At 40.1% G+C, this 6415-nt stretch overlaps 1 long non-coding RNA gene across 1 annotated transcript; it reads right to left on the bottom strand.

Annotated features, from left to right (window-relative positions):
• Window positions 1-1871: 1871 nt before the first annotated feature.
• LOC307017541 lies at window positions 1872-6126 on the bottom strand. Its single transcript, XR_013802217.1, has 5 exons — window positions 5634-6126; window positions 3478-3543; window positions 3071-3110; window positions 2909-2968; window positions 1872-1932 (listed from the first exon to the last, which is right to left on the bottom strand). It is a non-coding gene; the product is annotated as an uncharacterized lncRNA (long non-coding RNA).
• Between the last annotated feature and the right edge of the window lie 289 nt (window positions 6127-6415).

The following is a 6415-nucleotide window of genomic DNA, read 5'->3' as shown; positions in this document are numbered from 1 at the left end:
CCTGACCCCCTGCAAAATCCGCGACATAAGCGGCTGACTGAAGGCTGACCTGCCGCCAAACCCCTCATGACAGGATGAAATGGCTGCAGCATACACTTTAACTGTGGAATGAGCAAGCCCCCTGTCCACCAGTAACTGTAAGTAGGACAGAATAGAGCCCAACGTACAAGATAGAGGCTCTAGACTCCGCTCCTCACACCATCGCTGGAATCCCGCCCACTTTGGCCTGTAACAGGCTGTGGTGGATCCTGCTCTTGCTGCCTGGATAGTCTGGATAACTTTATCAGACAATCCCCCCTGTCTCAGCCTGTCCCTCTCAGGAGCCAAGCCTGGAGAGGTTGGCCCAGAGAGGGTAACGCCCCTGTTGCACCTGCTTCCTAATACATCGCCCCCCAGAACTGAGGAATTGCCCAGGGCTGGCCCACCACCATCTGTGTCATCTCTGCAAATCACGGTGCTCCACGGCGATCTGGGGCCAGTAGGATGACTGACAGATGCTCTCGTCTCACCCTCGCCACAGGAGCAGCTCACACTGGAGCCCTATGAGAGAGACCACGCTGTGGTAGTCGGCATTTACAGGTACGCCCAAATAAGACTTCTCTCTCACAATTAATTGGATAGCTTGTGTGCGGACACATGTTTTGTGTGTTGCTTCTTTTTTTTTTACTTCCCATCCAATTTGATCCAGTCGCAAAGGTGTTAAGATTTTCAGACACTCACATTATTTCGATTAGGAAAAGTTTGGGATGGGCATCAGGAAACGTATTGCCTAACTTCATATTTCAAGTTATGAAAAAGTGTACTATTTTATCTAAACTATAAAGCATATTTTCGTTCAGCTATCAATTGAATCTGGTGCTTCTCCGAGGTCAGCTGCACATATACTGTAAATGGCCTGCTCTTGATATACTGTGGTAACATGCTCTATTCTTTCTCTCCACAGAGCTCCACCAAAAGACAATAGATTAAGTGTGAAGGAAGGCGAGAACGACTATTTTCAACCATCTACTTTTTCTACAAGTCATGTCAGTTGTTTGTAGAGTTTGCTACCATACCAAAGCAGATTGATGTTTCTATTACTGAATTATTTCTTATGAAATGCATACTGTAGTCTTTGGTGGTGACTAAAATGTTTTTAGACACACAATGCTTATATTCAGTTACACTATTATGATGTTGGTACCTTAGGTGTACAGTGCAGCAATCTCCCTCACATTTAACAGTCTGTGAGAGCTACATCCTAACGTGACTAAATGTTCTCTTATGCAATTTGTAACTATGTTACAACTGGTCAGGGAAAAGGAAAAATCTTGCATTTCTCTGCTTGAATCCTGGAGTAAAGCATTTTCTTTTCTAACAATAATAAAAGAGCAGCAGAAGTCGTAGTTAAGCCAAACACCAGTTTGTCTTTCTGGAACAAAGTGGAACTGCAAAAATTATACCATTTCATGGTTTGGATCTTCCCCTCCGTCCTCTGATGACCCTCCAGACAGGTGGCCAGCCTGATAGATAGCAAAAGGCTATAAGATGGATCTTTATTGATGCCCATAGGGAATGCAGGTGTTATAGCATGCAGCAACACAATATATAAATATATTTAAATGGGCATGTAGCAGTGCGGGTGAAAGTCGTATGTGCATACAGTGAGAATAATATTAATGTTAACTATAAGTTATAAAATAACTCTCCTGATACATCTTTTTAAAAATATTTGTAACCCAACTTTTTTTGCGTCGGATGAATCTGTATTCTTATCATCATAGGTGTTATCTCTTACTGCTATCTGTAATGTAGCAAACGTCATGGATTTTAACAGAATATATTTCTTTTTTTAATAAGAAGTAAAACAATCCCTGCATGTTTATGTTGTACCATTTCATGTTGTTGATCTGTTCCTTCGTCGTCTGCAGCCATCTCTACTTCATCGTCACTCTGAGAGACAGAAAAGTAGAAATCTAATTAATTCAATAAAAAAAACAGGGGCTATTCCTGAGGCAGGCATCATAAAAAGAGCATTCAAGAAGGATATAAACTTGACAGTACATGACGGACGAACGATGACCATGTGACATTGTGGCAGTGACAGTAGAATCCACAACAGTGGCAATGCATTAAAAAAAATATCAGTGACCAAGTAGCAGAGTCATAAGAGGTTTCTCAATACTCAAATTTCCCCTCCTCGACTCCTATCCTCGACTCCTCTCCTCGAGACTTGGTGCCGCCCACAGGAGATGCGAGCGGAGGACTGAGGAGGGGAACCGAGGAGAGAGGAGTGGAAGCAGCAGGCGGTTAGAGAAATGAGAACTCCTCTCCTCTGAGCGGTCATTTTAAAGAGACGTCCATTAATGATGACAGGAGGCACAGCAGCACTCTGATGGACAGATGTATTCATGACGACTTATATATTTACTTTTAATTCATTGACAGTGCGGTATAATGAGACAATAACAGGCTACAGATGCGGACATATACACACACACACATATATTTATATAAATATATACAATTTCAGAATCCAACAAGTATGAGAGCACTCTCATAATAACGTAACACAATCAGAGACTGGATATTGGCTGAGATAAGTCCGGCCGTGCGTCACGCCTCCACCGTTCCCAGAAATGCATCCGTGGAGGAGCAGTGGAGGATGCATCAGTGTCTCCTCGGTTAGAGCTCCTCCAGAGAGCCTCCTCGATGCTCGATGCTCGGTCCTCGAAGTGCATTTAGAGAAATGAGATGTCCTTCAAAATGGCGCGCTGAAATTCATTTCCGGGTCACTACCGGAGGACCGAGGAGTCGAGGGGTCGAGGAGGGGAAATTTGAGCATTGAGAAACCTCTATAGACATAGTTAAGTCCACCAGTGAGTCTAATTTCTTAAGTCTGTGGAACAGTCACTGCAAAAAACTATACCATTTCATGATGTGGATCCTCCCCTCTGTCATCTGATGTCCCGCCAGAATGGTGATCAGCCTGAGAGAAAGCAAAAGGCTACACAATAACTATCCTGATAATATGATTTTAATGAATCTAACACAACCTTTTTTCTCTGTAATACATTAGACTCTCACCCACCCTTCGATCTTCATTTGAGGCTTATCACTGGAGTCAGAGTCTGTAAGTTGATAAAATTACACAGCTGTTACACAAACATTGATACACACATTGATTGTGGGCATTTTAATTTGACATCTCAGCAAAAACCTAGGTTTGGTTTATATATGTTTCAGCTTTTTTAGAGTCGATTTGATATGTTTTATAACACAATTTACACATTGCCCTACTGCTATCAAAATAGGAATAATAGCAGTATACACGAAGTGAATCTATACATCTAAAAAAAGTTTTTTTCAACATTTTGTAGTATACTCTGCTATAATTCGTTGAATACGGTAATGTGAGACAAAAACCACCAAATGAAATACGTCTTAAATTGGCAGTTCATCCCGTTCGTCCAATATGAAGGGAAAACCCTTCCTTACCTGTCACAAGTTGTGCCTCCTTACGGGTCCTCCGGTACCGTTTTGTAGTCCTGGGAATATCTATACCTAAGTGTGACAAATATCTTTTGTAAATGGTTCTCAGGTTTTCTCTCTTTTTGCGAATGATACTTTTTCCAGGCACGGATTATTCTACCGCTGAGGGTAGCTGGTGCTTTCACTTTTGGTACCACAAAATGACATTGGCAAAAAGGCCAAACTTGAAGATTTGGCCTACATTGGGGATGTCACATGTGTTTACCATGTTTAGTAAAAATAGTTTTGCATGTTAGCATGCTAATAAGTAGGCCTACAAAGCTAGTTGAAAGATGTCATTAGTTTGCAGGTATTACTTAATAAATAAATGTTTTGAAAATAATAAAAACTTCAGCTTACAATGCTGGTAAAAGAAAATTAAAAGAATGAAAAAGGTATACCAAATATAATAGCAATCCATCTAGTTGTGGGCATATTATGCTTAAAACAAGAAAAAGGATTTAACCTCTTGGGAGCATGACCATTAGTACAAAATACATAGCAAATATATCTGAAAGCTGTTAAAATATGTCTCTTGACTTGGCGTGGCCTTAGAGCCTTGCCACTATAGGTGGGTAAAAACACTGAACATTGGCATATTACATTATGTGACACTTGACTTTGCAGATTTTATTAGTCATTTCAGCACAAGAAGCAGAATGCAATCACAGCAGAACTCTTCTGTCCTGGGCTTTACCTATCCTTAATAAAAAAGCATGCTTATATAATTAAGTGCTAATCTCGCCCATCAAGACTGGTAAAACAAATGAAAACAGTAATGCAGTGCCTTGGTTTAATCAATGTGCTGTTGATCAATTTCTTCTTTTATCCACCAATATTTACAATATCAAAATTACAATTTTTTCACACTGATGTTCGCTTGTTGCACCATGTACCCAGTCAAAAATCCCGTGTCTCCGCCTTAACACATTTCAACACTTATTTTAACAAGCGATTTGCAGAAAGGAGGGAGAGAAAATGGCAATATTCACATTATCATTCACTGGCCAAAGTTCTTTATGGGAAAATTCATTCCTCACAGCAAAGGCCAAGGTTGCCCTACAATCTGTTGTCATGCTGCGGTCATTAGTATCCCATTCAGGCTTTGTTTCCATAACAATTGCCAATCCGTTCATTCTCCATCCTCCATTACGAGGTGGTAGCATGCCCTATTGAATGGGTAATTGCATGTATACCCTATGTTGAATTTTCGAATTAACCTTCCTGGCATGTCTTTTGGACTGTGCGATCAAACACACATACTGTACACACACAAAATGATTTGTTCTGTAATAAACCAAAAGGAACGCTCACCATTGTGAGTTATATGAAAAGGTTAAAGAGGGCATAAACATTATTCCAGAAAAACGTTTTCCACTGCAATGCACTTTATTACTGGGATAAATCAAACCCTCATTCCTCTGAGAAAATGTAAGCTTTAGTAGCTTTTATTTTTGTACTCAGGTCTCTCTTGCAAAAGAGATCTTGATTTCAATGGTATTTCCCGAATTAATATTAATTTAGTGCTGGAAGAATGACTTGTACTTCAGAATTTCCATTTATAAAATTGATTATTTTTAATGGATGATTATTGTAAGCAATTTGAGAGTTAATACGTTCAATAGTGTGTGTGCTTGTTGGATCTCTCTATCTTTTTGTCCACAGCTTCTCTCACAAGGTTGCGATGATGGAACCCTAAATATGAGTATTACAAATCTTGAAAACCTATCTCTTATGTGTGCACAAATCTTTAACATGGTATGAATAAAAAATGTTGGGTAGTTATACGGTGGCCGACAGGTGCAATCGGCCCAAAACATTTCCTTCACAATAATGCAAGTATAATAACACAAATGTGCCAAAACACATGCAAATGAAGAAACTTCTTCACCAACATAACAAGCATTTAGAAAACATTTACCAACTTGAAGAAACATGCACAGAATTTATTAAAAGCGCTGCAATTACAAAAAGGTGAAGCATGTCACCATCACTGGAAATGAACCTAAAATTAATTTTGGATTGGTTTACTTTTACGATGTGATGTGATTTTATTGCAGATCCGCTAGCTAACATAGTTATTTTAAATAAACTGACAAAACACTTGAAACAGACTAACTTACCAAAGTCAGTATGGGACACAGTTTGGTGTCACGATCATAGGTACAGATCAGAACCCAATAGCACGACTCAGATACAACTAGTGATGGCAGTTTGACACTGAAGCTTCGAACGGAGCTTCAACCCTGGACTTCCTATTCCATAGAAGCAGTGCTTCGAAGCTTGCTTCAAATCACGTGACATGTGACGTCCGAAGCAGCAACTGCTTCAAATCACGTGACATGTGACGTCCGAACCAGCAACTGCTTCATTTCCTGAATGAATCAACTCACGGGTTCGCCGTCCAATCAGGTGATTCAATGCACTGCCTCGTCTCGATTCTGACAGGTGACAGGTTGAAACAGTTTCAAATTTGAGCGCTTCAACACTTTATAACCGCTCTAAACAATGCGCAATGTGTGGGTTGTTGTCGTAGTTTGCATTGTTGCTGTTGAGTTGTTGTTGGCATTGCATTTGAATTGGATCATTATAGAGCACGCCAGGAAGAAAAATAGGTCGTTCTGGCTCGTGAAACACTTCGAAATGTGGAGAAGTTGTGAACAAAAAGACAATGAGTACTATAAAAACACTTCAATGGTTTAAGGAATTGATAGCCCAGTGGATAGAGCCGGCGGCCAGGATGCAGCGATATCCTCCGCGCAGCTGGTTCAAAGCTCTGAATAGTTAAACTTGTAATCATTGCTTTTCAACTTTAATACTTTAATAACTGATAAAAGTCCCTCTCCGCCCAAAAAAATGTCAAGCACTCTCTAGTCTCTTCTCAATAACCCAATACACACTATTA

The sequence above is a fragment of the Notothenia rossii genome (genome assembly GCF_949606895.1).
Source record: "Notothenia rossii genome assembly, chromosome: 9".
In the NCBI taxonomy this organism is placed as follows: domain Eukaryota; kingdom Metazoa; phylum Chordata; class Actinopteri; order Perciformes; family Nototheniidae; genus Notothenia; species Notothenia rossii.
The sequence above is the reverse complement of the archived record's forward strand: the minus strand, read 5'-3'. Positions and strand labels throughout refer to the sequence as shown.